The sequence below is a fragment of the Triturus cristatus genome, chromosome 8, assembly GCF_964204655.1.
Source record: "Triturus cristatus chromosome 8, aTriCri1.1, whole genome shotgun sequence".
NCBI classification, from domain to species: Eukaryota; Metazoa; Chordata; class Amphibia; order Caudata; family Salamandridae; genus Triturus; species Triturus cristatus.
The window spans coordinates 39,975,425-39,996,495 of NC_140591.1; positions in this window are offsets into that span (position 1 = coordinate 39,975,425).

The following is a 21,071-nucleotide window of genomic DNA, read 5'->3' on the forward strand; positions in this document are numbered from 1 at the left end:
TGTTTTAGGGTTTAGGGTAGTGCAGTGGCCTTTGGGTAGTGTAGGGGGTCGTGCTGGGGGTAGTTTTATAGGGTTTAGGGCAGTGCAGTGGTGTTCGGGCAGTGTAGGGGGTCATCCACGGGGGTGGTGTTTTAGGGTTTAGAGCAGTGCAGTGGTGTTTGGGCAGTGTAGGTGGTCATGCTGGGGGTGGTGTTTTAGGTTTCAGGGCAGAGCAGTGGTGTTCGGTCAGTGTAGGGGGTCATGCTGGGGGTGGTGTTATAGGGCTTAGGGCAGAGCAGTGGTGTTTAGGCAGTGTGGGGGTTCGTGCTGGGGGAGGTGTTTTAGGGGTTAGGGCAGAGCAGTGGTGTTCGGGCAGTGTAGGGGGTCGTGCAGCTGGGAGGTGTTTTAGGGTTTAGGGCAGTGCAGTGGTATTCGGGCAGTGTAGGGGTTGTGCTGGTGGTAGTGTTTTAGGGTTTAGGGTTGTGCAGTGGTGTTTGTGTAGTGTAGAGGGTAGTGTTTTAGGGTAGTGCAGCGGTGTTTGTGTAGTGTAGGGCGTTGTGTTTTAGGGTTTAGGGTTGTGCAGTGGTCTTTGGGTAGTGTAGGGGGTCGTGTGGGATGCAGTGCTTTAGGGTTTACGGTAGTGCAGTGGTCTTTGGGTAGTGTAGGGGGTCGTGCTGGGGGTAGTGTTTTAAGGTTTATGGTTTTGCAGTGGTGTTTGGGTAGTGTAGGGGGTTTTGCTGGGGGGAAGTGTTTTAGGGTAGTGCAGTGGTGTTAGGGTAGTGTAGGGTGTCGTGCGGGGGAAGTGTTTTAGGGTTTAGGGTAGTGCAGTGGCCTTTGGGTAGTGTAGGGGGTCATGCTGGGGGTAGTTTTATAGGATTTAGGGCAGTGCAGTGGTGTTCGGGCAGTGTAGGGGGTCATCCACGGGGGTGGTGTTTTAGGGTTTAGGGCAGTGCAGTGGTGTTCGGGCAGTGTAGGTGGTCATGCTGGGGGTGGTGTTTTAGGTTTCAGGGCAGAGCAGTGGTGTTCGGTCAGTGTAGGGGGTCATGCTGGGGGTGGTGTTATAGGGCTTAGGGCAGAGCAGTGGTGTTTAGGCAGTGTGGGGGTTCGTGCTGGGGGAGGTGTTTTAGGGGTTAGGGCAGAGCAGTGGTGTTCGGGCAGTGTAGGGGGTCGTGCAGCTGGGAGTTGTTTTAGGGTTTAGGGCAGTGCAGTGGTATTCGGGCAGTGTAGGGGTTGTGCTGGTGGTAGTGTTTTAGGGTTTAGGGTAGTGCAGTGGTGTTTGTGTAGTGTAGGGGGTCATGCTTGGGGTAGATTTAGGGTTTAGGGTAGTGCAGTGGTGTTTGTGTAGTGTATGGGGTTGTGCTGGGGGTAGCGTTTTAGGGTTTAGGGCAGTGCAGTGGTGTTTGTGTAGTGTAGGGGGTCGTGCTGGGGATAGTGTTTTAGGGTTTAGGGTAGTGCAGTGGTGTTTTGGTAGTGTAGGGGGTCGTGCTGGGGTAGGGGTTTAGGGTAGTGCAGTGGTGTTTGTGTAGTGTAGGGGGTCGTGCTGTGGGGAGTGTTTTCGAGTTTAGGGTAGTGCAGTGGTGTTTGGGCAGTGTAGGGGGTCGTTCTGGGGTAGTGGCTTAGGGTTTAGGGTAGTGCAGTGGTGTTTGGATAGTATAGGGGTACTGCTGGGGGTAGTGTTTTAGGGTAGTGCAGTGGTGTTTGGGTAGTGTAGGGAGTTGTGCTGTGGGGAGTGTTTTAGGGTTTAGGATAGTGCAGTGGTGTTTGGGTAGGGGGTCGTGCTGGGGGGGGTGTTTTAGGGTTCAGGGTAGTGCAGTAGTCTTTGGCTAGTGTAGGAGGTGGTGCTGGGGGTAGTGTTTTAAGGTTTATGGTAGTGCAGTGGTGTTTGGGTCGTGTAGGGGGTCGTGCTGGGGTAGTGTTTTAGGGTTTAGGGTAGTGCAGTGGTGTTAGGGTAGTGTAGGGGGTCGTGCTGGGGGTAGTGTTTTAGGGTAGTGCAGTGGTCTTTGGGTAGTGTCGGGGGTCGTGCTGGGGGTAGTGTTTTAGTGTTTAGGGTAGTGCAGTGGTGTTTGGGTAGTGTAGGGGGTACTGCTGGGGGTACTGTTTTAGGGTTTAGTGTAGTGCAGTGGTGTTTGGGTAGTGTAGGGGGTCGTGCTGGGGGTAGGTTTAGGGTTTAGGGTAGTGCAGTGGTGTTTGGGTAGTGTAGGGAGTCATGCTGCGGGGAGTGTTTTAGGGTTTAGGGTAGTGCAGTGGTGTTTGGGTAGTGTAGGGGGTCGTGCTGGGGGTAGTGTTTCAGGGTTTAGGGTAGTTCAGTGGTGTTTGGGTATTGTAGGAAGAGGTGCTGGGGAGTGTTTTAGGGTTTAGGGTAGTGCAGTGGTGTTTGTGTAGTGTAGGGGGTCATGCTGGGCGTAGTGTATATGGGGTTTAGTGTAGTGCAGTGGTGTTTGAGTAGTGTAGGGGGTCGTGTTGGAGGTAGTCTTTTAGGGTTTAGGGTAGTGCAGTGGTGTTTGGGTAGTGTAGGGGGTCGTGCTGGGGGGTAGTGTTTTAGGGTTTAGGGTAGTGCAGTGGTTTTTGGGTAGTGTAGGGGGTCGTGCTAAGGCTAGATTTAGGGTTTAGTGTAGTGCAGTGGTGTTTGGGTAGTGTAGGGGGTCGTGCTGGGGTAGGTTTAGGGTTTAGGGTAGTGCAGTGGTGTTTGGCTAGTGTAGGGAGTCATGCTGCGGGGAGTGTTTTAGGGTTTAGGGTAGTGCAGTGGTGTTTGGGTATTGTAGGGGGTCGTGCTGGCGGTAGTGTTTTAGGGTTTAGGGTAGTGCAGTGGTGTTAGGGTAGTGTAGGGGGTCGTGCTGGGGGTAGTGTTTTAGGGTAGTGCAGTGGTCTTTGGGTAGTGTCGGGGGTCGTGCTGGGGGTAGTGTTTTAGTGTTTAGGGTAGTGCAGTGGTGTTTGGGTAGTGTAGGGGGTACTGCTGGGGGTAGGGGTTTAGGGTTTAGAGTAGTGCAGTGGTGTTTGGGTCGTGTAGGGGATCGTGCTGGGGTAGTGCTTTAGGGTTTAGGGTAGTGCAGTGGTGTTAGGGTAGTGTAGGGGGTCGTGCTGGGGGTAGTGTTTTAGGGTAGTGCAGTGGTCTTTGGGTAGTGTCGGGGGTCGTGCTGGGGGTAGTGTTTTAGTGTTTAGGGTAGTGCAGTGGTGTTTGGGTAGTGTAGGGGGTACTGCTGGGGGTAGGGTTTTAGGGTTTAGAGTAGTGCAGTGGTGTTTCGGTAGTGTAGGGGGTACTGCTGGGGGTACTGTTTTAGGGTTTAGTGTAGTGCAGTGGTGTTTGGGTAGTGTAGGGGGTCGTGCTGGGGGTAGGTTTAGGGTTTAGGGTAGTGCAGTGGTGTTTGGGTAGTGCAGGGAGTTGTGCTGTGGGGAGTGTTTTAGGGTTTAGGGTAGTGCAGTGGTGTTTGGGTATTGTCGTGCAGGGGGTAGCGTTTTAGGGTTCAGGGTAGTGCAGTGGTCTTTGGCTAGTGTAGGGGGTGGTGCTGGGGGTAGTGTTTTTTAGGTTTATGGTAGTGCAGTGGTGTTTGGCCCGTGTAGGGGGTCGTGCTGGGGTACTGTTTTAGGGTTTAGGGTAGTGCAGTGGTCTTTGGGTAGTGTCAGGGGTAGTGTTTTATTGTTTAGGGTAGTGCAGTGGTGTTTGGATAGTGTAGGGGGTACTGCTGGGGGTAGGGTTTCAGGGTTTAGAGTAGTGCAGTGGTGTTTAGGTAGTGTAGGGGCACTGCTGGGGGTAGTGTTTTAGGATAGTGCAGTGGTGTTTTGATAGTGTGAGGGGTACTGTTGTGGTAGTGTTTTAGGGTAGTGAAGTGGTGTTTGGGTAGTGTAGGGGGTCGTGCTGGGTCTAGTGTTTTAGGGTTTAGGGTTGTGCAGTGGTGTTTGTGTAGTGTAGAGGGTAGTGTTTTAGGGTAGTGCAGCGGTGTTTGTGTAGTGTAGGGCGTTGTGTTTTAGGGTTTAGGGTTGTGCAGTGGTCTTTGGGTAGTGTAGGGGGTCGTGTGGGATGCAGTGCTTTAGGGTTTACGGTAGTGCAGTGGTCTTTGGGTAGTGTAGGGGGTCGTGCTGGGGGTAGTGTTTTAAGGTTTATGGTTTTGCAGTGGTGTTTGGGTAGTGTAGGGGGTTTTGCTGGGGGGAAGTGTTTTAGGGTTTAGGGTAGTGCAGTGGTGTTAGGGTAGTGTAGGGTGTCGTGCGGGGGAAGTGTTTTAGGGTTTAGGGTAGTGCAGTGGCCTTTGGGTAGTGTAGGGGGTCGTGCTGGGGGTAGTTTTATAGGGTTTAGGGCAGTGCAGTGGTGTTCGGGCAGTGTAGGTGGTCATGCTGGGGGTGGTGTTTTAGGGTTCAGGGCAGAGCAGTGGTGTTCGGTCAATGTAGGGGGTCATGCTGGGGGTGGTGTTATAGGGCTTAGGGCAGAGCAGTGGTGTTTAGGCAGTGTGGGGGTTCGTGCTGGGGGAGGTGTTTTAGGGGTTAGGGCAGAGCAGTGGTGTTCGGGCAGTGTAGGGGGTCGTGCAGCTGGGAGGTGTTTTAGGGTTTAGGGCAGTGCAGTGGTATTCGGGCAGTGTAGGGGTCGTGCTGGTGGTAGTGTTTTAGGGATTAGGGTAGTGCAGTGGTGTTTTTGTAGTTTAGGGGGTCATGCTTGGGGTAGGTTTAGGGTTTAGGGTAGTGCAGTGGTTTTTGTGTAGTGTATGGGGTCGTGCTGGGGTAGTTTTTTAGGGTTTAGGGCAGTGCAGTGGTGTTTGTGTAGTGTAGGGGGTCATGCTGGGGATAGTGTTTAGGGTTTAGGGTAGTGCAGTGGTGTTTGGGTAGTGTAGGGGGTCGTTCTGGGGTAGTGGTTTAGGGTTTAGGGTAGTGCAGTGGTGTTTGGGTACTGCTGGGGGTAGTGTTTTAGGGTAGTGCAGTGGTGTTTGGGTAGTGTAGGGAGTTGTGCTGTGGGGAGTGTTTTAGGGTTTAGGGTAGTGCAGTGGTGTTTGGGTAGGGGGTCGTGCTGGGGGTAGTGCAGTGGTCTTTGGCTAGTGTAGGAGGTGGTGCTGGGGGTAGTGTTTTAAGGTTTATGGTAGTGCAGTGGTGTTTGGGTCGTGTAGGGGGTCGTGCTGGTGTAGTGTTTTAGGGTTTAGGGTAGTGCAGTGGTGTTAGGGTAGTGTAGGGGGTCGTGCTGGGGGTAGTGTTTTAGGGTTTAGGGTAGTGAAGTGGTCTTTGGGTAGAGTCGGGGGTCCTGCTGGGGGTAGTGTTTTAGTGTAGGGGGTCGTGCAGTGGTGTTTAGGTAGTGTAGGGGGTACTGCTGGGGGTAGGGTTTCAGGGTTTAGAGTAGTGCAGTGGTGTTTCGGTAGTGTAGGGGGTCGTGCTGGGGGTAGATTTAGGGTTTAGGGTAGTGCAGTGGTGTTTGGGTATTGTAGGGAGAGGTGCTGGGGGAGTGTTTTAGGGGTTAGGGTAGTGCAGTGGTGTTTGTGTAGTGTAGGGGGTCGTGCTGGGGGTAGTGTTTTAGGGTAGTGCAGTGGTGTTTGGGTAGTGTACGGAGTACTGCTGGGGGTTGGGTTTTAGGATTTAGGGTAGTGCAGTGGTGTTTGGGTAGTGTAGGGGCTCGTGCTGGGGGCAGTGTTTTAGAGTTTAAGGTAGAGCAGTGGTGTTCGGGTATTGTAGGAAGAGGTGCTGGGGAGTGTTTTAGGGTTTAGGGTAGTGCAGTGGTGTTGGAGTAGTGTAGGGGGTCTTGCTGGCGGTAGTCTTTTAGGGTTTAGGGTAGTGCAGTGGTGTTTGTGTAGTGTAGGAGTACTGGTGGGGGTAGGGTTTTAGGGTTTACGGTAGTGCAGTGGTGTTTCGGTAGTGTAGGGGGTCGTGCTGGGGGTAGTGTTTTAGGGTTTAGGGTAGTGCAGTGGTTTTTGGGTAGTGTAGGGGGTCGTGCTAAGGCTAGATTTAGGGTTTAGTGTAGTGCAGCGGTGTTTGGGTAATGTAGGGGGTCATGCTGCGGGGAGTGTTTTAGGGTTTAGGGTAGTGCAGTGGTGTTTGGGTATTGTAGGGGGTCGTGCTGGGGGTAGTGTTTTAGGGTTTTCGTGTAGTGCAGTGGTGTTTGGATAGTGTAGGGGGTCGTGCTGGGGTAGTGGTTTAGGGTTTAGGGTAGTGCAGTGGTGTTTGGGTATTGTAGGGGTACTGCTGGGGGTAGTGTTTTAGGATAGTGCAGTGGTGTTTGGGTAGTGTAGGGGGCACTGCTGGGGGTAGTGTTTTAGGGTTTAGGGTAGTGCAGTGGTGTTTGGATAGTGTGAGGGGTACTGCTGTGGTAGTGTTTTAGGGTTTAGGGTAGTGCAGTGGTGTTTGTGTAGTGTAGGGGTCGTGCTGGGGATAGTGTTTTAGGGTTTAGGGCAGTGCAGTTGTGTTTGGGTAGTGTAGGGGGTCGTGCTGGGGGTAGTGTTTTAGGGTTTACGGAAGTTCAGTGGTGTTTGGGTAGTGTAGGGGGTTGTGCTGGGATAGTGTTTTAGGTTTAGGGTAGTGCAGTGGTGTTTGGGTAGTGTAGGGGGTCGTGCTGGGGTAGGGGTTTAGGGTAGTGCAGTGGTGTTTGGGTATTGTAGGGGGTCGTGCTAAGGCTAGATTTAGGGTTTAGTGCAGTGCAGTGGTGTTTGGGTAGTGTAGGGGGTCATGCTGGGGTAGATTTAGGGTTTAGGGTAGTGCAGTGGTGTTTGGGTAGTGTAGGGGGTCGTGCTGGGGCAGTGGTTTAGGGTTTAGGGTAGTGCAGTGGTGTTTGGGTAGTATAGGGGTCTCCTGGGGGTAGTGTTTTAGGGTAGTGCAGTGGTGTTTGGGTAGTGTAGGGAGTTGTGCTGTGGGGAGTGTTTTAGGGTTTAGGGTAGTGCAGTGGTGTTTGGGTAATGGGTCGTGCTGGGGTAGTGTTTTAGGGTTCAGGGTAGTGCAGTGCTCTTTGGCTATTGTTAGGGGTGGTGCTGGGGGTAGTGTTTTAAGGTTTATGGTAGTGCAGTGGTGTTTGGGTCGTGTAGGGGGTCGTGCTGGGGTAGTGTTTTAGGGTTTAGGGTTGTGCAGTGGTGTTAGGGTAGTGTAGGGGGTCGTGCGGGGGGTAGTGTTTTAGGGTTTAGGGTAGTGCAGTGGTCTTTGGGTAGTGTCGGGGGTCTTGCTGGGGTAGTGTTTTGGGTTTAGGGTAGTGCAGTGGTGTTAGGGTAGTGTAGGGGGTCGTGCGGGGGGTAGTGTTTTAGTGTTTAGGGTAGTGCAGTGGCCTTTGGGTAGTGTAGGGGGTCGTGCTGGGGGTGGTGTTATAGGGTTTAGGGCAGTGCAGTGGTGTTAGGGCAGTGTAGGGGGTAGTCCACGGGGGTGGTGTTTTAGGGTTTAGGACAGTGCAGTGGTGTTCGGGCAGTGTAGGTGGTCATGCTGGGGGTGGTGTTTTAGGGTTTAGGGCAGAGCAGTGGTGTTCGGGCAGTGGAGGGGGTCATGCTGGGGGTGGTGTTTTAGGGTTCAGGGCAGAGCAGTGGTATTCGGGCAGTGTAGGGGGTCGTGCTGGGGGTGGTGTTATAGGGTTTAGGGCAGAGCAGTGGTGTTTGGGCAGTGTGGGGGTTCGTGCTGGGGGAGGTGTTTTAGGGGTTAGGGCAGAGCAGTGGTGTTCGGGCAGTGTAGGGGGTCGTGCAGCTGGGTGGTGTTTTAGGGTTTAGGGCAGTGCAGTGGTATTCGGGCAGTGTAGGGGTCGTGCTGGTGGTAGTGTTTTAGGGTTTAGGGTAGTGCAGTGGTGTTTGTGTAGTGTAGGGGGTCATGCTTGGGGTAGATTTAGGGTTCATGGTAGTGCAGTGGTGTTTGGGTAGTGTAGGGAGTTGAGCTGTGGGGAGTGTCTTAGAGTTTAGGGTAGTGCAGTGCTGTTTGGGTAGTGTAGGGGGTCGTGCTGGGGGTAGTGTTTTAGGGTTTACGGAAGTTCAGTGGTGTTTGGGTAGTGTACGGGGTAGTGTTTTAGGGTTTAGCGTAGTGCAGTGGTGTTTGGGTAGTGTAGGGGGTCGTGCTGGGGTAGGGGTTTAGGGTAGTGCAGTGGTGTTTGGGTAGTGTAGGGGGTCGTGCTAAGGCTAGATTTAGGGTTTAATGTAGTGCAGTGGTGTTTGGGTAGTGTAGGGGGTCATGCTGGGGGTAGATTTAGGGTTTAGGGTAGTGCAGTGGTGTTTGGGTAGTGTAGGGGGTCATGCTGGGGTAGTGGTTTAGGGTAGTGCAGTGATGTTTGGGTAGTGCAGGGGTACTGCTGGGGGTAGTGTTTTAGGGTAGTGCAGTGGTGTTTGGGTAGTGTAGGGAGTTGTGCTGTGGGGAGTGTTTTAGGGTTTAGGGTAGTGCAGTGGTGTTTGGGTATTGTCGTGCAGGGGGTAGTGTTTTAGGGTTCAGGGTAGTGCAGTGGTCTTTGGCTAGTGTAGGGGGTGGTGCTGGGGGTAGTGTTTTTTAGGTTTATGGTAGTGCAGTGGTGTTTGGGCCGTGTAGGGGGTCGTGCTGGGGTACTGTTTTAGGGTTTAGGGTAGTGCAGTGGTCTTTGGGTAGTGTCGGGGGTAGTGTTTTATTGTTTAGGGTAGTGCAGTGGTGTTTGGATAGTGTAGGGGGTACTGCTGGGGGTAGGGTTTCAGGGTTTAGAGTAGTGCAGTGGTGTTTAGGTAGTGTAGGGGCACTGCTGGGGGTAGTGTTTTAGGGTAGTGAAGTGGTGTTTGGGTAGTGTAGGGGGTCGTGCTGGGGCTAGTGTTTTAGGGTTTAGGGTTGTGCAGTGGTGTTTGTGTAGTGTAGAGGGTAGTGTTTTAGGGTAGTGCAGCAGTGTTTGTGTAGTGTAGGGCGTTGTGTTTTAGGGTTTAGGGTTGTGCAGTGGTCTTTGGGTAGTGTAGGGGGTCGTGTGGGATACAGTGCTTTAGGGTTTATGGTAGTGCAGTGGTCTTTGGGTAGTGTAGGGGGTCGTGCTGGGGGTAGTGTTTTAAGGTTTATGGTTTTGCAGTGATGTTTGGGTAGTGTAGGGGGTTTTGCTGGGGGGAAGTGTTTTAGGGTTTAGGGTAGTGCAGTGGTGTTAGGGTAGTGTAGGGTGTCGTGCGGGGGAAGTGTTTTAGGGTTTAGGGTAGTGCAGTGGCCTTTGGGTAGTGTAGGGGGTCGTGCTGGGGGTAGTTTTATAGGGTTTAGGGCAGTGCAGTGGTGTTCGGGCAGTGTAGGGGGTCATCCACGGGGGTGGTGTTTTAGGGTTTAGAGCAGTGCAGTGGTGTTCGGGCAGTGTAGGTGGTCATGCTGGGGGTGGTGTTTTAGGTTTCAGGGCAGAGCAGTGGTGTTCGGTCAGTGTAGGGGGTCATGCTGGGGGTGGTGTTATAGGGCTTAGGGCAGAGCAGTGGTGTTTAGGCAGTGTGGGGGTTCGTGCTGGGGGAGGTGTTTTAGGGGTTAGGGCAGAGCAGTGGTGTTTGGGCAGTGTAGGGGGTCATGCAGCTGGGAGGTGTTTTAGGGTTTAGGGCAGTGCAGTGGTATTCGGGCAGTGTAGGGTTGTGCTGGTGGTAGTGTTTTAGGGTTTAGGGTTGTGCAGTGGTGTTTGTGTAGTGTAGAGGGTAGTGTTTTAGGGTAGTGCAGCGGTGTTTGTGTAGTGTAGGGCGTTGTGTTTTAGGGTTTAGGGTTGTGCAGTGGTCTTTGGGTAGTGTAGGGGGTCGTGTGGGATGCAGTGCTTTAGGGTTTACGGTAGTGCAGTGGTCTTTGGGTAGTGTAGGGGGTCGTGCTGGGGGTAGTGTTTTAAGGTTTATGATTTTGCAGTGGTGTTTGGGTAGTGTAGGGGGTTTTGCTGGGGGGAAGTGTTTTAGGGTTTAGGGTAGTGCAGTGGTGTTAGGGTAGTGTAGGGTGTCGTGCGGGGGAAGTGTTTTAGGGTTTAGGGTAGTGCAGTGGCCTTTGGGTAGTGTAGGGGGTCATGCTGGGGGTAGTTTTATAGGGTTTAGGGCAGTGCAGTGGTGTTCGGGCAGTGTAGGGGGTCATCCACGGGGGTGGTGTTTTAGGGTTTAGGGCAGTGCAGTGGTGTTCGGGCAGTGTAGGTGGTCATGCTGGGGGTGGTGTTTTAGGTTTCAGGGCAGAGCAGTGGTGTTCGGTCAGTGTAGGGGGTCATGCTGGGGGTGGTGTTATAGGGCTTAGGGCAGAGCAGTGGTGTTTAGGCAGTGTGGGGGTTCGTGCTGGGGGAGGTGTTTTAGGGGTTAGGGCAGAGCAGTGGTGTTCGGGCAGTGTAGGGGGTCGTGCAGCTGGGAGGTGTTTTAGGGTTTAGGGCAGTGCAGTGGTATTCGGGCAGTGTAGGGGTTGTGCTGGTGGTAGTGTTTTAGGGTTTAGGGTAGTGCAGTGGTGTTTGTGTAGTGTAGGGGGTCATGCTTGGGGTAGATTTAGGGTTTAGGGTAGTGCAGTGGTGTTTGTGTAGTGTATGGGGTTGTGCTGGGGGTAGCGTTTTAGGGTTTAGGGCAGTGCAGTGGTGTTTGTGTAGTGTAGGGGGTCGTGCTGGGGATAGTGTTTTAGGGTTTAGGGTAGTGCAGTGGTGTTTTGGTAGTGTAGGGGGTCGTGCTGGGGTAGGGGTTTAGGGTAGTGCAGTGGTGTTTGTGTAGTGTAGGGGGTCGTGCTGTGGGGAGTGTTTTCGAGTTTAGGGTAGTGCAGTGGTGTTTGGGCAGTGTAGGGGGTCGTTCTGGGGTAGTGGCTTAGGGTTTAGGGTAGTGCAGTGGTGTTTGGGTAGTATAGGGGTACTGCTGGGGGTAGTGTTTTAGGGTAGTGCAGTGGTGTTTGGGTAGTGTAGGGAGTTGTGCTGTGGGGAGTGTTTTAGGGTTTAGGATAGTGCAGTGGTGTTTGGGTAGGGGGTCGTGCTGGGGGGGTGTTTTAGGGATCAGGGTAGTGCAGTGGTCTTTGGCTAGTGTAGGAGGTGGTGCTGGGGGTAGTGTTTTAAGGTTTATGGTAGTGCAGTGGTGTTTGGGTCGTGTAGGGGGTCGTGCTGGGGTAGTGTTTTAGGGTTTAGGGTAGTGCAGTGGTGTTAGGGTAGTGTAGGGGGTCGTGCTGGGGGTAGTTTTTAGGGTAGTGCAGTGGTCTTTGGGTAGTGTCGGGGGTCATGCTGGGGGTAGTGTTTTAGTGTTTAGGGTAGTGCAGTGGTGTTTGGGTAGTGTAGGGGTACTGCTGGGGGTACTGTTTTAGGGTTTAGTGTGGTGCAGTGGTGTTTGGGTAGTGTAGGGGGTCGTGCTGGGGGTAGGTTTAGGGTTTAGGGTAGTGCAGTGGTGTTTGGGTAGTGTAGGGAGTCATGCTGCGGGGAGTGTTTTAGGGTTTAGGGTAGTGCAGTGGTGTTTGGGTAGTGTAGGGGGTCGTGCTGGGGGTAGTGTTTCAGGGTTTAGGGTAGTGCAGTGGTGTTTGGGTATTGTAGGTAGAGGTGCTGGGGAGTGTTTTAGGGTTTAGGGTAGTGCATTGGTGTTTGTGTAGTGTAGGGGGTCATGCTGGGTGTAGTGTATATGGGGTTTAGTGTAGTGCAGTGGTGTTTGAGTAGTGTAGGGGGTCGTGCTGGAGGTAGTCTTTTAGGGTTTAGGGTAGTGCAGTGGTGTTTGGGTAGTGTAGGGGGTCGTGCTGGGGGTAGTGTTTTAGGGTTTAGGGTAGTGCAGTGGTTTTTGGGTAGTGTAGGGGGTCGTGCTAAGGCTAGATTTAGGGTTTAGTGTAGTGCAGTGGTGTTTGGGTAGTGTAGGGGGTCGTGCTGGGGTAGGTTTAGGGTTTAGGGTAGTGCAGTGGTGTTTGGCTAGTGTAGGGAGTCATGCTGCGGGGAGTGTTTTAGGGTTTAGGGTAGTGCAGTGGTGTTTGGGTATTGTAGGGGGTCGTGCTGGGGGTAGTGTTTTAGGGTTTAGGGTAGTGCAGTGGTGTTAGGGTAGTGTAGGGGGTCGTGCTGGGGGGAGTGTTTTAGGGTAGTGCAGTGGTCTTTGGGTAGTGTCGGGGGTCGTGCTGGGGGTAGTGTTTTAGTGTTTAGGGTAGTGCAGTGGTGTTTGGGTAGTGTAGGGGGTACTGCTGGGGGTAGGGGTTTAGGGTTTAGAGTAGTGCAGTGGTGTTTGGGTCGTGTAGGGGATCGTGCTGGGGTAGTGCTTTAGGGTTTAGGGTAGTGCAGTGGTGTTAGGGTAGTGTAGGGGGTCGTGCTGGGGGTAGTGTTTTAGGGTAGTGCAGTGGTCTTTGGGTAGTGTCGGGGGTCGTGCTGGGGGTAGTGTTTTAGTGTTTAGGGTAGTGCAGTGGTGTTTGGGTAGTGTAGGGGGTACTGCTGGGGGTAGGGTTTTAGGGTTTAGAGTAGTGCAGTGGTGTTTCGGTAGTGTAGGGGGTACTGCTGGGGGTACTGTTTTAGGGTTTAGTGTAGGGCAGTGGTGTTTGGGTAGTGTAGGGAGTCATGCTGCGGGGAGTGTTTTAGGGTTTAGGGTAGTGCAGTGGTGTTTGGGTAGTGTAGGGGGTCGTGCTGGGGGTAGTGTTTCAGGGTTTAGGGTAGTGCAGTGGTGTTTGGGTATTGTAGGAAGAGGTGCTGGGGAGTGTTTTAGGGTTTAGGGTAGTGCAGTGGTGTTTGTGTAGTGTAGGGGGTCATGCTGGGCGTAGTGTATATGGGGTTTAGTGTAGTGCAGTGGTGTTTGAGTAGTGTAGGGGGTCGTGCTGGAGGTAGTCTTTTAGGGTTTATGGTAGTGCAGTGGTGTTTGGGTAGTGTAGGGGGTCGTGCTGGGGGGTAGTGTTTTAGGGTTTAGGGTAGTGCAGTGGTGTTTGGGTAGTGTAGGGGGTCGTGCTAAGGCTAGATTTAGGGTTTAGTGTAGTGCAGTGGTGTTTGGGTAGTGTAGGGGGTCGTGCTGGGGTAGGTTTAGGGTTTAGGGTAGTGCAGTGGTGTTTGGCTAGTGTAGGGAGTCATGCTGCGGGGAGTGTTTTAGGGTTTAGGGTAGTGAAGTGGTGTTTGGGTATTGTAGGGGGTCGTGCTGGGGGTAGTGTTTTAGGGTTTAGGGTAGTGCAGTGGTGTTAGGGTAGTGTAGGGGGTCGTGCTGGGGGTAGTGTTTTAGGGTAGTGCAGTGGTCTTTGGGTAGTGTCGGGGGTCGTGCTGGGGGTAGTGTTTTAGTGTTTAGGGTAGTGCAGTGGTGTTTGGGTAGTGTAGGGCGTACTGCTGGGGGTAGGGTTTTAGGGTTTAGAGTAGTGCAGTGGTGTTTGGGTCGTGTAGGGGATCGTGCTGGGGTAGTGTTTTAGGGTTTAGGGTAGTGCAGTGGTGTTAGGGTAGTGTAGGGGGTCGTGCTGGGGGTAGTGTTTTAGCGTAGTGCAGTGGTCTTTGGGTAGTGTCAGGGGTCGTGCTGGGGGTAGTGTTTTAGTGTTTAGGGTAGTGCAGTGGTGTTTGGGTAGTGTAGGGGGTACTGCTGGGGGTAGGGTTTTAGGGTTTAGAGTAGTGCAGTGGTGTTTCGGTAGTGTAGGGGGTACTGCTGGGGGTACTGTTTTAGGGTTTAGTGTAGTGCAGTGGTGTTTGGGTAGTGTAGGGGGTCATGCTGGGGGTAGGTTTAGGGTTTAGGGTAGTGCAGTGGTGTTTGGGTAGTGCAGGGAGTTGTGCTGTGGGGAGTGTTTTAGGGTTTAGGGTAGTGCAGTGGTGTTTGGGTATTGTCGTGCAGGGGGTAGTGTTTTAGGGTTCAGGGTAGTGCAATGGTCTTTGGCTAGTGTAGGGGGTGGTGCTGGGGGTAGTGTTTTTTAGGTTTATGGTAGTGCAGTGGTGTTTGGGCCGTGTAGGGGGTCGTGCTGGGGTACTGTTTTAGGGTTTAGGGTAGTGCAGTGGTCTTTGGGTAGTGTCAGGGGTAGTGTTTTATTGTTTAGGGTAGTGCAGTGGTGTTTGGATAGTGGAGGGGGTACTGCTGGGGGTAGGGTTTCAGGGTTTAGAGTAGTGCAGTGGTGTTTAGGTAGTGTAGGGGCACTGCTGGGGGTAGTGTTTTAGGATAGTGCAGTCGTGTTTTGATAGTGTGAGGGGTACTGCTGTGGTAGTGTTTTAGGGTAGTGAAGTGGTGTTTGGGTAGTGTAGGGGGTCGTGCTGGGGCTAGTGTTTTAGGGTTTAGGGTTGTGCAGTGGTGTTTGTGTAGTGTAGAGGGTAGTGTTTTAGGGTAGTGCAGCGGTGTTTGTGTAGTGTAGGGCGTTGTGTTTTAGGGTTTAGGGTTGTGCAGTGGTCTTTGGGTAGTGTAGGGGGTCGTGGGGGATGCAGTGCTTTAGGGTTTACGGTAGTGCAGTGGTCTTTGGGTAGTGTAGGGGGTCGTGCTGGGGGTAGTGTTTTAAGGTTTATGGTTTTGCAGTGGTGTTTGGGTAGTGTAGGGTGTTGTGCGGGGGAAGTGTTTTAGGGTTTAGGGTAGTGCAGTGGCCTTTTGGTAGTGTAGGGGGTCGTGCTGGGGGTAGTTTTATAGGGTTTAGGGCAGTGCAGTGGTGTTCGGGCAGTGTAGGGGGTCATCCACGGGGGTGGTGTTTTAGGGTTTAGGGCAGTGCAGTGGTGTTCGGGCAGTGTAGGTGGTCATGCTGGGGGTGGTGTTTTAGGGTTCAGGGCAGAGCAGTGGTGTTCGGTCAATGTAGGGGGTCATGCTGGGGGTGGTGTTATAGGGCTTAGGGCAGAGCAGTGGTGTTTAGGCAGTGTGGGGGTTCGTGCTGGGGGAGGTGTTTTAGGGGTTAGGGCAGAGCAGTGGTGTTCGGGCAGTGTAGGGGGTCGTGCAGCTGGGAGGTGTTTTAGGGTTTAGGGCAGTGCAGTGGTATTCGGGCAGTGTAGGGGTGGTGCTGGTGGTAGTGTTTTAGGGTTTAGGGTAGTGCAGTGGTGTTTGTGTAGTGTAGGGGGTCATGCTTGGGGTAGATTTAGGGTTTAGGGTAGTGCAGTGGTGTTTGTGTAGTGTATGGGGTCGTGCTGGGGGTAGCGTTTTAGGGTTTAGGGCAGTGCAGTGGTGTTTGTGTAGTGTAGGGGTCATGCTGGGGATAGTGTTTTAGGGTTTAGGGTAGTGCAGTGGTGTTTTGGTAGTGTAGGGGGTCGTGCTGGGGTAGGGGTTTAGGGTAGTGCAGTGGTGTTTGTGTAGTGTAGGGGGTCGTGCTGTGGGGAGTGTTTTCGAGTTTAGGGTAGTGCAGTGGTGTTTGGGCAGTGTAGGGGGTCGTTCTGGGGTAGTGGCTTAGGGTTTAGGGTAGTGCAGTGGTGTTTGGGTAGTATAGGGGTACTGCTGGGGGTAGTGTTTTAGGGTAGTGCAGTGGTGTTTGGGTAGTGTAGGGAGTTGTGCTGTGGGGAGTGTTTTAGGGTTTAGGATAGTGCAGTGGTGTTTGGGTAGGGGGTCGTGCTGGGGGTAGTGTTTTAGGGTTCAGGGTAGTGCAGTGGTCTTTGGCTAGTGTAGGAGGTGGTGCTGGGGGTAGTGTTTTAAGGTTTATGGTAGTGCAGTGGTGTTTGGGTCGTGTAGGGGGTCGTGCTGGGGTAGTGTTTTAGGGTTTAGGGTAGTGCAGTGGTGTGAGGGTAGTGTAGGGGGTCGTGCTGGGGGTAGTGTTTTAGGGTAGTGCAGTGGTCTTTGGGTAGTGTCGGTGGTCGTGCTGGGGGTAGTGTTTTAGTGTTTAGGGTAGTGCAGTGGTGTTTGGGTAGTGTAGGGGGTACTGCTGGGGGTACTGTTTTAGGGTTTAGTGTAGTGCAGTGGTGTTTGGGTACTGTAGGGGGTCGTGCTGGGGGTAGGTTTAGGGTTTAGGGTAGTGCAGTGGTGTTTGGGTAGTTTAGGGAGAGGTGCTGGGGAGTGTTTTAGGGTTTAGGGTAGTGCAGTGGTGTTTGTGTAGTGTAGGGGGTCATGCTGGGCGTAGTGTATATGGGGTTTAGTGTAGTGCAGTGGTGTTTGAGTAGTGTAGGGGGTCGTGCTGGAGGTAGTCTTTTAGGGTTTAGGGTAGTGCAGTGGTGTTTGGGTAGTGTAGGGGGTCGTGCTGGGGGGTAGTGTTTTAGGGTTTAGGGTAGTGCAGTGGTTTTTGGGTAGTGTAGGGGGTCGTGCTAAGGCTAGATTTAGGGTTTAGTGTAGTGCAGTGGTGTTTGGGTAGTGTAGGGGGTCGTGCTGGGGTAGGTTTAGGGTTTAGGGTAGTGCAGTGGTGTTTGGCTAGTGTAGGGAGTCATGCTGCGGGGAGTGTTTTAGGGTTTAGGGTAGTGCAGTGGTGTTTGGGTATTGTAGGGGGTCGTGCTGGGGGTAGTGTTTTAGGGTTTAGGGTATTGCAGTGGTGTTAGGGTAGTGTAGGGGGTCGTGCTGGGGGTAGTGTTTTAGGGTAGTGCAGTGGTCTTTGGGTAGTGTCGGGGGTCGTGCTGGGGGTAGTGTTTTAGTGTTTAGGGTAGTGCAGTGGTGTTTGGGTAGTGTAGGGGGTACTGCTGGGGGTAGGGTTTTAGGGTTTAGAGTAGTGCAGTGGTGTTTGGGTCGTGTAGGGGATCGTGCTGGGGTAGTGTTTTAGGGTTTAGGGTAGTGCAGTGGTGTTAGGGTAGTGTAGGGGGTCGTGCTGGGGGTAGTGTTTTAGGGTAGTGCAGTGGTCTTTGGGTAGTGTCGGGGGTCGTGCTGGGGGTAGTGTTTTAGTGTTTAGGGTAGTGCAGTGGTGTTTGGGTAGTGTAGGGGGTACTGCTGGGGGTAGGGTTTTAGGGTTTAGAGTAGTGCAGTGGTGTTTCGGTAGTGTAGGGGGTACTGCTGGGGGTACTGTTTTAGGGTTTAGTCTAGTGCAGTGGTGTTTGGGTAGTGTAGGGGGTCGTGCTGGGGGTAGGTTTAGGGTTTAGGGTAGTGCAGTGGTGTTTGGGTAGTGCAGTGAGTTGTGCTGTGGGGAGTGTTTTAGGGTTTAGGGTAGTGCAGTGGTGTTTGGGTATTGTCGTGCAGGGGGTAGTGTTTTAGGGTTCAGGGTAGTGCAGTGGTCTTTGGCTAGTGTAGGGGGTGGTGCTGGGGGTAGTGTTTTTTAGGTTTATGGTAGTGCAGTGGTGTTTGGGCCGTGTAGGGTGTCGTGCTGGGGTACTGTTTTAGGGTTTAGGGTAGTGCAGTGGTCTTTGGGTAGTGTCGGGGGTAGTGTTTTATTGTTTAGGGTAGTGCAGTGGTGTTTGGATAGTGTAGGGGGTACTGCTGGGGGTAGGGTTTCAGGGTTTAGAGTAGTGCAGTGGTGTTTAGGTAGTGTAGGGGCACTGCTGGGGGTAGTGTTTTAGGATAGTGCAGTGGTGTTTTGATAGTGTGAGGGGTACTGCTGTGGTAGTGTTTTAGGGTAGTGAAGTGGTGTTTGGGTAGTGTAGGGGGTCGTGCTGGGGCTAGTGTTTTAGGGTTTAGGGTTGTGCAGTGGTGTTTGTGTAGTGTAGAGGGTAGTGTTTTAGGGTAGTGCAGCGGTGTTTGTGTAGTGTAGGGCGTTGTGTTTTAGGGTTTAGGGTTGTGCAGTGGTCTTTGGGTAGTGTAGGGGGTCGTGTGGGATGCAGTGCTTTAGGGTTTATGGTAGTGCAGTGGTCTTTGGGTAGTGTAGGGGGTCGTGCTGGGGGTAGTGTTTTAAGGTTTATGGTTTTGCAGTGGTGTTTGGGTAGTGTAGGGGGTTTTGCTGGGGGGAAGTGTTTTAGGGTTTAGGGTAGTGCAGTGGTGTTAGGGTAGTGTAGGGTGTCGTGCGGGGGAAGTGTTTTAGGGTTTAGGGTAGTGCAGTGGCCTTTGGGTAGTGTAGGGGGTCGTGCTGGGGGTAGTTGTATAGGGTTTAGGGCAGTGCAGTGGTGTTCGGGCAGTGTAGGGGGTCATCCACGGGGGTGGTGTTTTAGGGTTTAGGGCAGTGCAGTGGTGTTCGGGCAGTGTAGGTGGTCATGCTGGGGGTGGTGTTTTAGGGTTCAGGGCAGAGCAGTGGTGTTCGGTCAATGTAGGGGGTCATGCTGGGGGTGGTGTTATAGGGCTTAGGGCAGAGCAGTGGTGTTTAGGCAGTGTGGGGGTTCGTGCTGGGGGAGGTGTTTTAGGGGTTAGGGCAGAGCAGTGGTGTTCGGGCAGTGTAGGGGGTCGTGCAGCTGGGAGGTGTTTTAGGGTTTAGGGCAGTGCACTGGTATTCGGGCAGTGTAGGGGTCGTGCTGGTGGTAGTGTTTTAGGGTTTAGGGTAGTGCAGTGGTGTTTGTGTAGTGTAGGGGGTCATGCTTGGGGTAGATTTAGGGTTTAGGGTAGTGCAGTGGTGTTTGTGTAGTGTATGGGGTCGTGCTGGGGGGTAGCGTTTTAGTGTTTAGGGCAGTGCAGTGGTGTTTGTGTAGTGTAGGGGGTCGTGCTGGGGATAGTGTTTTAGGGTTTAGGGTAGTGCAGTGGTGTTTTGGTAGTGTAGGGGGTCGTGCTGGGGTAGGGGTTTAGGGTAGTGCAGTGGTGTTTGTGTAGTGTAGGGGGTCGTGCTGTGGGGAGTGTTTTCGAGCTTAGGGTAGTGCAGTGGTGTTTGGGCAGTGTAGGGGGTCGTTCTGGGGTAGTGGCTTAGGGTTTAGGGTAGTGCAGTGGTGTTTGGGTAGTATAGGGGTACTGCTGGGGGTAGTGTTTTAGGGTAGTGCAGTGGTGTTTGGGTAGTGTAGGGAGTTGTGCTGTGGGGAGTGTTTTAGGGTTTAGGATAGTGCAGTGGTGTTTGGGTAGGGGGTCGTGCTGGGGGTAGTGTTTTAGGGTTCAGGGTAGTGCAGTGGTCTTTGGCTAGTGTAGGAGGTGGTGCTGGGGGTAGTGTTTTAAGGTTTATGGTAGTGCAGTGGTGTTTGGGTCGTGTAGGGGGTCGTGCTGGGGTAGTGTTTTAGGGTTTAGGGTAGTGCAGTGGTGTTAGGGTAGTGTAGGGGGTCATGCTGGGGCTAGTGTTTTAGGGTAGTGTCGGGGGTCGTGCTGGGGGTAGTGTTTTAGTGTTTAGGGTAGTGCAGTGGTGTTTGGGTACTGTAGGGGGTCGTGCTGGGGGTAGGTTTAGGGTTTAGGGTAGGGCAGTGGTGTTTGGGTAGTGTAGGGAGTCATGCTGCGGGGAATCTTTTAGGGTTTAGGGTAGTGCAGTGGTGTTTGGGTAGTGTAGGGGGTCGTGCTGGGGGTAGTGTTTCAGGGTTTAGGTTAGTGCAGTGGTGTTTGGGTATTGTAGGAAGAGGTGCTGGGGAGTGTTTTAGGGTTTAGGGTAGTGCAGTGGTGTTTGTGTAGTGTAGGGGGTCATGCTGGGCGTAGTGTATATGGGGTTTAGTGTAGTGCAGTGGTGTTTGAGTAGTGTAGGGGGTTGTGCTGGAGGTAGTCTTTTAGGGTTTAGGGTAGTGCAGTGGTGTTTGGGTAGTGTAGGGGGTCGTGCTGGGGGTAGTGTTTTAGGGTTTAGGGTAGTGCAGTGGTTTTTGGGTAGTGTAGGGGGTCGTGCTAAGGCTAGATTTAGGGTTTAGTGTAGTGCAGTTGTGTTTGGGTAGTGTAGGGGGTCGTGCTGGGGTAGGTTTAGGGTTTAGGGTAGTGCAGTGGTGTTTGGGTAGTGTAGGGAGTCATGCTGCGGGGAGTGTTTTAGGGTTTAGGGTAGTGCAGTGGTGTTTGGGTATTGTAGGGGGTCGTGCTGGGGGTAGTGTTTTAGGGTTTAGGGTAGTGCAGTGGTGTTAGGGTAGTGTAGGGGGTCGTGCTGGGGGTAGTGTTTTAGGGTAGTGCAGTGGTCTTTGGGTAGTGTCGGGGGTCGTGCTGGGGGTAGTGTTTTAGTGTTTAGGGTAGTGCAGTGGTGTTTGGGTAGTGTAGGGGGTACTGCTGGGGGTAGGGTTTTAGGGTTTAGAGTAGTGCAGTGGTGTTTGGGTCGTGTAGGGGATCGTGCTGGGGTAGTGTTTTAGGGTTTAGGGTAGTGCAGTGGTGTTAGGGTAGTGTAGGGGGTCGTGCTGGGGATAGTGTTTTAGGGTAGTGCAGTGGTCTTTGGGTAGTGTCGGGGGTCGTGCTGGGGGTAGTGTTTTAGTGTTTAGGGTAGTGCAGTGGCGTTTGGGTAGTGTAGGGGGTACTGCTGGGGGTAGGGTTTTAGGGTTTAGAGTAGTGCAGTGGTGTTTCGGTAGTGTAGGGGGTACTGCTGGGGGTACTGTTTTAGGGTTTAGTGTAGTGCAGTGGTGTTTGGGTAGTGTAAGGGGTCGTGCTGGGGGTAGGTTTAGGGTTTAGGGTAGTGCAGTTGTGTTTGAGTAGTGTAGGGAGTCATGCTGCGGGGAGTGTTTTAGGGTTTAGGGTAGTGCAGTGGTGTTTGGGTAGTGTAGGGGGTCGTGCTGGGGGTAGTGTTTCAGGGTTTAGGGTAGTGCAGTGGTGTTTGGGTATTGTAGGGGGTCATGCTGGGCGTAGTGTATATGGGGTTTAGTGTAGTGCAGTGGTGTTTGAGTAGTGTAGGGGGTCGTGCTGGAGGTAGTCTTTTAGGGTTTAGGGTAGTGCAGTGGTGTTTGGGTAGTGTAGGGGGTACTGGTGGGGGTAGGGTTTTAGGGTTTACGGTAGTGCAGTGGTGTTTCGTTAGTGTAGGGGGTCGTGCTGGGGGTAGTGTTTTAGGGTTTAGGGTAGTGCAGTGGTTTTTGGGTAGTGTAAGGGGTCGTGCTAAGGCTAGATTTAGGGTTTAGTGTAGTGCAGTGGTGTTTGGGTAGTGTAGGGGGTCGTGCTGGGGTATGTTTAGGGTTTAGGGTAGTGCAGTGGTGTTTGGGTAGTGTAGGGAGTCATGCTGCGGGGAGTGTTTTAGGGTTTAGGGTAGTGCAGTGGTGTTTGGGTATTGTAGGGGGTCGTGCTGGGGGTAGTGTTTTAGGGTTTTCGTGTAGTGCAGTGGTGTTTGGATAGTGTAGGGGGTCGTGCTGGGGTAGTGGTTTAGGGTTTAGGGTAGTGCAGTGGTATTTGGGTAGTGTAGGGGCACTGCTGGGGGTAGTGTTTTAGGGTTTAGGGTAGTGTAGTGCTGTTTGGATAGTGTGAGGAGTACTGCTGTGGTAGTGTTTTAGGGTTTAGGGTAGTGCAGTGGTGTTTCGGTAGTGTAGGGGGTCGTGCTGGGGGTAGTGTTTTAGGGTTTAGGGTAGTGCAGTGGTGTTTGTGTAGCGTAGAGGGTAGTGTTTTAGGGTAGTGCAGTGGTGTTTGTGTAGTGTAGGGGGTTGTGTTTTAGGGTTTAGGGTAGTGCAGTGGTCTTTGGGTAGTGTAGGGGGGCGTGTGGGATGTAGTGCTTTAGTGTTTACGGTAGTGCAGTGGTCTTTGGGTAGTGTAGGGGGT